Raw genomic sequence first — 12384 nt, forward strand, 5'->3', positions numbered from 1 at the left:
CAGGCCCTTGAGGAGTGTGCCACTTGCTGCCTCCTGCACCTGCTGCCCACCATCCCCTGCTCCTCTCCATGCTCCCTTTTTCTCCCCTGTCACCTTCAGTGCGCCAGGGCTTCCCTGGCCACATCCAGTTGCCTTAGGTGGCAAATGAGGTGGTGGTGGTAGCAGTGATTCATCACACTTGCTGTAAAAATAAAAAAGGAAATGTATTTTGCACAAGAATTTGTCCAATCCCCTTTTAAAGTCATCCGCATTGGTGGCCATCCAAAATAACTGGCCACCATTTTCTGGCTAAGGCATTTATTCTCTCACGTGTCAACATGGCTTCTTTTACTTTTAAAAAACAGGAAGAAAGCCCATTATTTTATTTGATAATTTTAAAAAATAAGATCAGGGCAAAATTAAAAGCCGGTACCACTTAACTACTGAAGGTGTGTTTTTTTAAAAGATTTTTTTATTAGGAGTTTCAACATAACAATTTATCAAAAATACATCATCCTCACCCCCCATTTCCCCCCCTGCCCCCTCCCCAAAAAGCAGCTCCTTCCCTCAGCTCCTCTCTCTGGTTTTTCAACACGTTATTCTCTGCATATTATAAAATTGTAAATATCCTTGATTTTTCTATCTATATATTGCCAATACAAGATTTGTGAATGTTTATTACTACTGAAGGTTTTTAAGCCACAGCTGTGCTGCGTTCTGGGAACAGTCAGCTCCATCCTGTTTGCTCAAGGTTTTAGCAGTGTCAGAGCCTTGCTTTCATTGTGAACTGCTGCTTTTTATGTACTTCCATTTAACAACTTCTTATTGAATGTAAAGCTCAGTGTAACTATGGTAGATGCACCAGGATATGGTGATGCCATCGGTTGTTAAGATTGTTTCATGGTCTTTTGGTAAACAATCACTTGTCAGCTCATTTTTAAGTAGTGTTTTGGAGCTTTCTTGTGGAATTCTGGGAGTATAAATTTCTTTAAAGTAAATAGATACACTCATGTTATAAGAAAAAAACCTGCTCCTTTCCCTTATGGGGTACCCAAGAGTTTCTCTATTGGTAGCAGAAAATAACAGAGGCCAACCAGAGAATATTGAGAAGCAAAGCAGTTAGTAAGCCTGATCTTTATTAAACTGTTGCAACAGGGTCCTCACTCACCACATGCAGGAGGGAGGAGGCACCCAGAACAGTGGTGTGCAAGGCCTACTACAGTGGTACCTCGGGTTAAGAACTTAATTCGTTCTGGAGGTCCGTTCTTAACCTGAAACTGTTCTTAACCTGAGGTACCACTTTAGCTAATGGGGCCTTCCGCTGCCGCCATGCCGCTGGTGCACGATTTCTGTTCTCATCCTGAAGCAAAGTTCTTTACCCAAGGTACTATTTCTGGGTTAGTGGAGTCTGTAACCTGAAGCGTCTGTAACCCGATGTACCACTGTATTGACATTTTAAATTGCCACCCTGCAGCCCAAGAACAGCCTCCAATACATCATACATACATCACAGAAGGGGCGGTCTACAACAGAATCCCGTCTGGCAGGAAACCTGTTGATGGGTTTTGTTGTTGTTGTTGTTGTTTAGTCGTCTAGTCATGTCCGACTCTTCGTGACCCCATGGACCAGAGCACGCCAGGCACTTCTCTCTTCCACTGCCTCCCGCAGTTTGGTCAAATTCATGTTGGCAGCTTCGAGAACACTGTCTAACCATCTCGTCCTCTGTCGTCCCCTTCTCCTTGTGCCCTCAATCTTTCCCAACATCAGGCTCTTTTTACCTGGCTGTTAATGGGTTTACCTGGAGAGTCTGGTCATTCTTTTGTGATGATAAATACTTAATTCCTGAATCCAGGTCACTGGCTCACCCTATTCATATCTTAAATGTGCCCTTAGGGCAGGATTTGTGAGCAAATAGACAATGGAGAGGTTTTTCCCATTTCCTCCCTCCTTGCAGAGAAACATTTGAGGTCAATTTGGGAAAGACAAAATGGTTTCAGGACTTTTTTCCTGTACTGTTTCAGACATGCGGTTTGTTTGTTTGTTTGTTTGTTTGTTTGTTTGTTTGTTTGTTTGTTTGTTTATGTGTTTGCTTGGTACATTGATTTTATATCCTAGACCTTATAATTCTCACAACACTCATAAAGTCCCTTCAGTTATAATCACACATTTATTTGAAGGGACTATTTCACAACCTTCCTAATCTGTTATAAATACTGGCCCACACAAATACATTTAACCTAGGAGTGTTTGTGCCTTGAGCTCTGGGGATCAGGAGCAGACGTGTAAGTATTTATCTCCCTTCCCTCTTGTAAAAGGCAACAGGCAATAGAAAGAACTTTATGCTGCTGAGAGCCATTCAACAGTGGGACAGACTCCTTTGCAAGGTGGTGGACTCTCCTTCCTTGGAGGTTTTTAAGCAGAGGTCATATAGCCATCCATCAGGGATTCTTGAACTTTGATTCCTGCATTGCAGGAAGTTAGGGTAGATGACTCTTGGGGGTACCTTTCAACACTACAATTCTGTGATTCTATAAACACATAATCTTGAAGCCAAAATACACGTTCAGACATAAGAACAACCTGCATATATATCTATATATCTATATATCTCCCACCCTTCACCCTAAGGTCCCAGGGCAGGTTACAGCATTAAAGCACAGTATTGAGAAAAAAACTTTTTAAAACAAAAAAAATTCCTTCCAGTAGCACCTTAAAGACCAACTAAGTTAGTTCTTGGTATGAGCTTTCGTGTGCATGCACACTTCTTCAGATACATGCACACGAAAGCTCATACCAAGAACTAACTTAGTTGGTCTTTAAGGTGCTACTGGAAGGAATTTTTTTTTTGTTTTGACTATGGCAGACCAACACAGCTACCTATCTGTAACTGGAACTGTTTAAAACAACTTACAGTCACATGAATAAGGAGGTTCCTAGAAATATACATCCCAGATGTCAAGGATAAAGAGGTGTGTTTTCAGCATTTGCTAGAAGCTGTATAGCAAAGGCACCAGACACGCCTCTGTGGGGAGATATTTCCAAAGCTATGGGCCACCACAAAGAAGGCCCTCTACCTCTCCCCGCCAAGCCTCTGTGGGTGCAGGGACTCCCAAGACGGCTCCCTCTGCCAAACTCATAAGGTATATTGCAGCACTAAGGCCTTAGCTCACTAGTCACAGTACGGCTAAGGACCAATATCCTGACTTGTCAGGGACAAGGAAACAAACTTCAGTAATTCTCTGTGTCCAAAATATTTATTCTTGTTTTACAAAACAACATCAAAGATGTTTACAAAGATAATACAAAATAAGATTATCAGTAAAAATCAGCTCTTTAAAACATTCAAAAGAAATCATCAATAAACTAAAAACAGATTAAAACATACATGAACAATCTAAATGAATGGACAGGCTTGCCTAAACAAAAATGTCTTTAACAGGCACCAAAAAGAGTGCAGTGAAGAAACCTGCCCGATATCAACAGTCAGGAAGTTCCAAAGTGTTGGTGCTACCACATTATACGATCACATTCTTACACATGTGAGGCAGGTATTCTGTGGCACCAGTAAAAGTGTCAATTCCACCAATTGAAGCAGTTGAGTGGGTACATAGAGTAAGGTGATCTCATAGGTAAAATGGTCCCAAGTAAACTGGAAAGGGCTTTACATGCTATTAGTAACACCTTGAACGTGGTCTGGCAGTAGATCAGCAGCCAATGAAGACCTCTGAACACAGGTGTTATATGCTGACAAGTCCTATCAGCAATCATGTTGCAACATTCTGCACCAACTGCAACTTCTGGATTAAGTACAAGGGAAACCCGACAGAGAGAATTTGCATGACTACTTAGAAGTACAGTGGTACCTTGGTTTATGAACTTAATCGGTTCTGGAAGTCCGTTCTTAAATTGAATCTGTTCTTAAACCGAGGTGCGCTTTCCCTAATGAAGCCTCCCGCTGCCGGTGCCCTTCCACCATTCGGATTCCGTTTGTAGACCAAGGTAAAGTTCGCAAACTGGGACACTACTTCCAGTTTTGCGGAGTTCGTAAACCAAATCGTTTGTAAACAGGACTGTTCTTAAACCGAGGTACCACTGTAGATCCAATCAATTGCAGTGAGGCTTACTCCCAAGTAAGTGGATGTAGTGCTTTAAGGCTGAAATGTACAAGGCTTTAAGAACATGTTGAAAATATTAATTGCTGAGATGATGCTAGCCAAATACTTTCCGTACAAGTAACTGCTGATGTGCATTATTTAATAGCTGCTGAACAAAGATACTAACAGAGGTTTTGTTATTTGGGGACAGGTGAAACATATGCATTGAAATACAGGTGAAAAACATTATTATTTCTTAAGGTGTATGTATTGTAGTGGGGAGTTGGATCATCAAACAAAAGGCTCCGGCCAAAATTATGAAGCAAAACAGCAGCCAGGAGGTCTGATCTTTAGTGTTGCAACAAGACTTCAAACTACAACACAAAGGAAGCAGAAAGAAGTCCCCAAAAAGGGTGCTTCTCCTTTTAAAAGTTACCCATAGTTACCAACAATACCTTTGGAAAAACGTCATGCACTTGTCATAAACATGGCATAAATCAGGCGTGGCATTTGAGCTGAAACTTGAGTATCAGAACTGCCCTGTCAATCAAACTTACTCTACATTCCTCTTTCCAGGTACAACAAAGATAGTATTTATATCTTCCTGTTTTCTCCCAGTTGAGTCAAGTACACCCCTTGGTCTTGACTGAGACCCCAATCCACTGGAGCAGGATAGTCATTGTCTTTGAGATGACTTCCAGTCTGGCACTCCGGAGGCATGATGCCAGGGTTTATCACCCAGGTAGTGTGGTCGTTGGGTGTGTGGTCCTACTCTTCAGGGATTATGGCTGACCTTACCTATAGATCAAGCCCCTCCTCTGGTAGCCCTCCCTTCCCTGAGTAAGACAATGTTGAATTGATGAAAATCTACCACAATATTGATTTTATATGAATTTTTAAAGATACATCCCCCCACCCCAGATTCTGGTAACAGTATCTATTAACAGCATTTCCCAAAAGTAGGGTAAAATATTACTTAAACGTAAAAGGACCCCTGACCGTTAGGTCCAGTCGCTGATGACTCTGGGGTTGCAGTTCTCATCTTGCTTTACTGGCTGTGTGAGCCAGCGTACAGCTTCTGGGTCATTGATTAAGCCGCTTCTGGTGAACCAGAGCAGCACACGGAAACGCCGTTTACCTTCCTGCCAGAGCGATACCTATTTATCTACTTGCACTTTGACGTGCTTTCAAACTGCTAGGTTGGCAGGAGCAGGGACCGAGCAACGGGAGCTCATGCCGTCACAGGGATTCAAACCGCCGACCTTCTGATTAGCAAGCCCTAGGCTCTGTGGTTTAGCCCACAGTGCCACCCGCATGAAATACTACTTAGGTTTGCCAGTTAGATGTTTACTAGGAAACAAGTTGTGCTGGGGGTTGGTGTTAGCTTGCTGGGGATTGTATCTGTAGCATCTTCAACCTCAGGGCCGAAAAGATTGGTGGGAGAAGCTGCAGGGGAAATGTTGAATGGAATCATAGAATTATAGAGTTGGAAGGGTCTCCCAAGGGTCACCTAGTCCAACCGCCTGCATTACAGGAATTACAGCTAAAGAATATAAGACAGGGGGCTACACAATCTCTGCTCAGAAACCTCCATTGAAGGGAGAGTCCACCACTTTGCAAGGGAGTCTGTTCCACTGTTGATCAGCTCTTAGTGTCAGAAAGTTCTTCCTAATGTTTAGTCAGAATCTTCTTTCTCGTAACTTGAATCTGTTAGTTTGGGTCCTACCCTCCACAGCAAGAAAAAAACAAGCTTGCTCCATCTTCCATAGGGCAGCCCTTCAGATAAGGGCAATCCATTCCAGCCAAGCCAGGAATGCAAATTCCTTACTTTATTCTGGGTGTTCCTGAATTCAGTAATCTTTGGAGTTTACTACTGCTCATGATCAGATGGGTTTGGAGCATTAAGTGCAAATTAACATGCTGTTTGATATATGGAGCTGATATAGAGACCAAGGGAGTAATCTGGAAGTCTCCTGTGCAAATCTCACTTCTTCTCTTAACTCTTTCAGGCAGGCTTCTCTCTCCCTCTCTTAACCTCAGACACACACACACACACACAGACTATATTTTGGGGAAAAATAATGAACGAATTCCTATGCCCCACAAATAACCCAGATATGCATTTTAAATAAAAACACACATTCTACTCATGTAAAAGCACCAGGCAGGCCCCACAAAAAACCTGGAGATGCATTTTAAAGAAAAGGACACATTCTACTCATGTAAAAACACGCTGGTTCCTGGACCGCCCATGGGCTGGATTTAGAAAGTGATTGGGCCGGATCCGGCCCCCGGGCCTTAGTTTGACTACCCATGATATAAATGGTAAGTATTGAGTTATGAGTCTGTGTGGTGGACTGGTTAGAGTGTCTAGGACATGAGATAAACCAGGGTTCAAATCCCTACTTAGCCATGAAGCGCCTTAGATGCCATTCACTTCCTCTCAGCCCAACCTACCTCCCAGGTTGTTATGAGGACAAAATGGGAAGGAGGAGAACTATGTATACCACCTTGAGCTGCTTGGGGGGCAAAGTGCTGTATAAATGCAAGAAATCAAACCAATTGCAACAAGTGGTTTTATCATTCGAGGAGTTAGTTTGCAGACAGCCTGATGGGAAACACCAAGATGATCCAGCATGTAGAGTGTTACCCATTGCCAGAATGCTTTGCCTCAGATATGGACATCATTGCTACAGAAGATCCCAGGAAAGAATGTTCCTGGTAGCTGCCCAGCAATTGCTTGAAAGAAACCCTTGAAATTCTATATGACGAAGATTAGGCTATCAAAATCAAGGCAGTCAGAAGACAAGATATTTTGTTCACTGGGATTTATGGCTGCTGGGTTGTGGGAACACACTGTGCACTATAGGAAATGGCAAAGAAGGAAGGTATTGTTTGCTGACTGGCCTGTCAGATGTTAAAAAGTATATTCTGCGTTATCACATGCAGCTTGACATGCATGGCCTTTTAAATGGCAAGGCTATTTAAAGTTTATTGCAGGGCACCTCAGCTGAATGATACTGTTTGTTTCACATTCTTTGCAGCCCCCAGAAAAAAATGCTTCTTTGTGGTCTGTGGAACACTTGTGTACAGAAATGTGCGTACATGTGCACATCTTCAAAACATTATTGCTTAAGACTTTAAACCAGTGTGGTTCCCCATCTTTTCTGCCACCCTCTTGGTTCCATAAACTCATGCCCAGCATTCCCTAATCTATTCCATTAAAAATATTATTTAGAAGAACAGTTTGCATGACCCACTAAGGAAGATTATAACACAATAAAATTCAAAACAGTTAATTCACATTTATTTGAAAAGTAAACATAAGCAAAAATAAATACATGTTCTGATCTAATCTTGTAGTAAAATAAATGCAGCAAAGAATATTGCATGAAAAATATTTTTACACATAAGGATGAAGGAGATTTATTGCATAAAATATTTATATATAACTACTTTCCAGACATGTCACATCCTTCACCTACCACAGATGTACAGTAACTCATTTATAAGGAAATAAATTATTGCCAATAATTGACTATGTTGTGACACCTCAGAATTGTAAATGCAAACAAACACAACCAAAGATAGCTCTGAAAGTGATAAAAGCAGCAAAGCTTTAAAAATGAAGCGAGGAAGGTGTTTCGCCCTTGCCTGTAGCCTGCTCAATCATAAATACAGTGGTACCTTGGGTTACATACACTTCAGGTTACAGACGCTTCAGGTTACAGACTCTGCTAACGCAGACATAGTACCTCGGTTTAAGAACTTTGCTTCAGGATGAGAACAGAAATCATGCAGTGGCGGCGTGGTGGCAGGCCCCTTAGCTAAAGTGGTACTTCAAGTTAAGAATGGACTTCCAGAACAAATTAAGTTCTTAACCCAAGGTACCACTGTACAAGATCAGCATGCTCAGAGGGGTTTACCTCCAGAGCTCTGCTGCTGCACCGTTACTTCTTAGTGGGGACACTAATTCCACTCCTCTGGGGGCGCTACCACCCACTTTGGGAACCACTGTTCCAAATGTACATTGAAGCTTAGAATTGTAGAGTTGGAAGGGACCCCGAGGGTCATTTAATCCAACCCTGTGCAATGCAGGAATCTCAACTGCAGGTGCTTAAATTGAGCAGCTTAAGTTATGAAATAAAATACTTCAACGTGCATATAAAGAAAGTTGGCTAAAGAGTTGACAGAAGTTTAAATCTAGAATGAGGAGAGCTACAACTACTAAGGCAATAGCTAGTGAAATTATGCTGTGTGTGTGTGTGTGTGTGTGTGTGTAGGCTTTTGAGCTTCGGATGTGCATGTGACTTATTTCAGTCTAGGTAAACGTCAAATGGCATAATCCTCAGACGCCTTTCCACTTGAGCAAAGCAAAGCAAAGTTTGCAGCTTGCTTAGCCAGGACATATTGAAGGATTCTTGACATAAAGTGGCCTACTCAATCTGTTGAATAAGATTCACGCATATGTTGAAGTCTGGAGAAATCTGCTCAAAATAGTCTATTATGTGTATTGTGCGCCTTGCTGGATTCTGCAATATAAATAGAAAATTAACATGTGTAATACTAATAATAGTAGACACAACTAACAGAACTATGCGCTTCAAGCTGCTTAGCCTGCTATGCTTCCTCTGAATTCTTTCTCTCCTACTAGATTACCTATATGAATCTATGTATACATGCATATAGGACTGGCCCACACATGAGGCAACCACCTCAGACAGCAGGATCTACAGCAGCAGCAGGTGTTGCCTGTAAGGAATGCATTGCCTGCTGCTGAGGTAGCAGCAACGACTGTGCCATGTTCCTTGGAGGCAAGATCTGCCTCCTCCTTGACAGCAGCCGCCTCTGAGCTGCCTTTTGTTGAATAGGAGGCACTGCTAGTCTTCTCCTTCCAACCCTAGGGAAGAAATGGTGGGGACTGCCCTCTAGGGTCTTTTGTGCTCTGCACCTGCCTGGCATGATTCAGAGCAGGCCCCTTCCCACCGCACACAACCAGGAGTGTCAACTTGAACATAATCAGTCACAAGATGCAATGCATGCACACCATTTGAATGGCATTGCCCATTAACTTTGGAGGGCCCGGCCCCCTCAAATATTTTATTGGGAGAACTGAAGGTACCACAGCCCCTAAGAGTTGGCTCATATGCACACAGTGGCCTTTGATTCCTACTTCAACCATTGTGTATGGTTGATTTGATTTCTCCCCACTTTGTTCCCAATGTAGATCTTCACTGATCCCGTTTTCCCTTGCAGGGAGGGGCACCATATTGTGGTTTGTCTCAGGTGCCAAAATGTCATGAGCCAACCCTATATGTATGTATGTGTCAAGGAGGGGGTCACTTTCCCAAGGCCTCCCTCCAAGCTACTCATCAGTAACACGCAGGCACCGAACGGGTTACCAGGCTTTATTGGCTTCTTCTCTGGCACCAGCTACAGGACATCAAACAGCTAGTCTAAAACACGGCATGTTTTCTCCCTCACCCGGCAGGGTGGGTTTGATTTAAATCAAATCGATTTAAATCACAATTTAAATCACTAGTCAACAAGACACGATTTAAATCACTTTTTTACAGAAAGACTCATTCTTGCTGGTATAATCTTAATATTTACAACCAGATGAAGGTTTTATTTTTGGAATTATAAATTTTCAGAGTAGTTTCTACAGTTATATCAAAAATTACTGATTTGGTTATACTATTAGAAATACATAGACCGATAATTATGAAATTATTGTGAGGTTTAATAACTTAACTGTTTATATTTGGACAACTTTTCTGCTGTACTTTATTGGAAGGAGAAAAATAAGAATTTCCTTAATAACAATTTAAACAATTTATTTAACTAAAACAATAACATTATAGCATATCTATCCATGTTTGTTAACTGATGTGGTTAAACAATTTAAAAAAAAACTTAGACGGAGTTTTAGCATGCATTATAGGTTTTCTCCTCCAGGGAGAGAATATTGTGATAAATCTCAGGTTATACACACAAATGTACAGTGGTACCTCGGGTTACATACGCTTCAGGTTACAGACTCCGCTAACCCAGAAATAGTGCGTCAGGTTAAGAACTTTGCTTCAGGATGAGAAGAGAAATCGTGCTCCGGCGGCGCAGCAGCAGCAGGAGGCCCCATTAGCTAAAGTGGTGCTTCAGGTTAAGAACAGTTTCAGGTTAAGTACGGACCTCCGGAACGAATTAAGTACTTAACCCAAGGTACCACTGTAATGGAATCCCAGAGGGGCTATGTCTTTCAGCAGCCCTGGCTTTGGAGAGGCTGGCTTTCCTTTTTCTAGAGGGGGTGGAGAGAGATACAGTTGGTAGGCCTAGGCTGGAACAGGCTTGCAGAAAAAACCGACTGAAGAGAAACAGGCTGGTAGAAACGAAGAACTTCAGGGGTTCCTGCTGCAGGACTGAAGTTCCAGGTAGAGACTTTATTGTTTGGAAAATGTCAAACAAGCCCTGGGAAGAAGGGCTGGAACCAGTGAACTCTTATTAGTTGTCTGGCAAGCACTTCAAAGTCTTGCCAAGGACTTACAGCCCAGTTACTATTTCCACCACCACCACCACCCCTTTGGATTTGCTTCTACATTCAGGTGCCTATTCTGTAAAGTGTTAGTGCAGTTGTTGGAACTCAGTGGGATTGGGAAGAGGTTGCCAGCCCTGAAGTGCCGTCAGCACTTGCCTCAAGTCTGAGTTGCACAGACATGCAACTGACTTGCACAATTATTACACAAATATCCCAAGACTTGTGGAGTATTCTGCTCACAAGCTTGCACTTTCATTTTCACTGCTTCACACTTAGCTACTTGTGCAGATCTATTCCACTCCAAACAATCTATTCATTGAACCTCTTGGAACTTAGCATTTAAGAGGTAAGAGGTTGATTCGGTGTATATAAATTTGCAAAAGAACAATGGGATTAAAGTTTTTCCCTCAACTCTGTATGTTTATTTTATAACATTTTTCCTGTAAAGAAAAGGCATGTTATCTCTGCAGACACAAAATTACACTTTTGAGAACTGCAAAAACAAGCATCTGTGATCATATCTTCTCGTTAGAAAAACTGCACCAAATAATGTTACAGAAACCTCTGGAAGAGCATGACATTGAATGGATTAATGGAATTCATTTACCAAAAAAATTAAACATTGCATATAAAGCCTCATGCTACATAACTAAAAACAAATCCTTATTCTGGTGAGCTGGAGGTGCCGCTATAGATTGTTCACTTGGTCTCTCTCCCTCCTCCCACAGAGCTTCCTCAGACTGCACCACATGCACTTGTGCTGTTCTCGAGAGGCAACCTGTCCACCATTCTCTGTCTTGTAGCAAGCTACAGTCTTTCTTAAGCTGCCCTGGCTGTTTGCAAAAGAAACACAGGCCACTCTGAGGCGAAACTCTGAAACTTTCTCGCCTAGGGGTTTTCCTGTTATTATCAAAGTCACTGTTTTCCCACTCCACCCCTTCGTAAGTTGACTTTCCAGAACTTTGCCGGTGATTCAGTTTCATGTTTTTCACCAGTACCACAGCATCTTTGGCAGTTTTAGGGTTTTCAGGCAGTACACAATAAAATTGTTCTGAAAGTACTACCGTAGTTATTTCAAATCATTAAAAGTACTTACTCCAGCAACCCCGAGCCAATGTGCCATGTCCGAGTCAGTGTATTCACAGCAACAAGAATATAAATTTGCGTCCCACCCTTATCCACTTTGAAAAAGCTTGACAGTAGGTCTTCGCTGACACAGCAAATTGTTGCAAAGCTAAAGTTTTAAAATTATCATAGTTATTAAAACTGAATGGTGACAGCTTTCCCATTACATCTGCCAATTTACCAGTTAACAAGGAGCACAGAATTCTCATCCAGTGGCTCACAGGAACAAAGTCTTCACATGTAGCTTCAAAGAGTGCAAAATATGCGACTAAATCCTGTCCTTCAGTATATGGGGGAAACATACACTTGTCCCAATAAACACAATTACCGCCCCACCCCCGAAATATCTTTCTGGAGAGTAGTTTCTCTCACTCCAAACCATAGCTGTCAACTTTTCCCTTTTCTTGCGAGGAATTCTATTCAGAATAAGGGAATTTCCCTTAAAAAAAGAAAAATGTTGACAGCTGTGCTCTGAACCGCTCTAGGTCTCGACACCCCACCATATTCCTTCTTTACGTCTCCACCCATCGCGTCCATTATCTAGCTGGCTCCTTTCCCACTTCTCACCAAACAGGCAAGCACACTCTTCTGCCATTTTCCCTGCAACTGATGAACACTTTCCGCCATCTAAACAGTCACTTGCCATTCACACTC

At 42.1% G+C, this 12384-nt stretch overlaps 1 protein-coding gene across 1 annotated transcript in view; it reads left to right on the plus strand.

The window, feature by feature from the left end:
- Positions 1 to 12384, plus strand: part of AR (androgen receptor) — a 239587-nt gene that overhangs the window by 211587 nt on the left and 15616 nt on the right. The gene's annotated exons all lie outside the window — the stretch shown is intronic.

This window comes from Podarcis muralis, chromosome Z, assembly GCF_964188315.1.
Source record: "Podarcis muralis chromosome Z, rPodMur119.hap1.1, whole genome shotgun sequence".
In the NCBI taxonomy this organism is placed as follows: Eukaryota; Metazoa; Chordata; class Lepidosauria; order Squamata; family Lacertidae; genus Podarcis; species Podarcis muralis.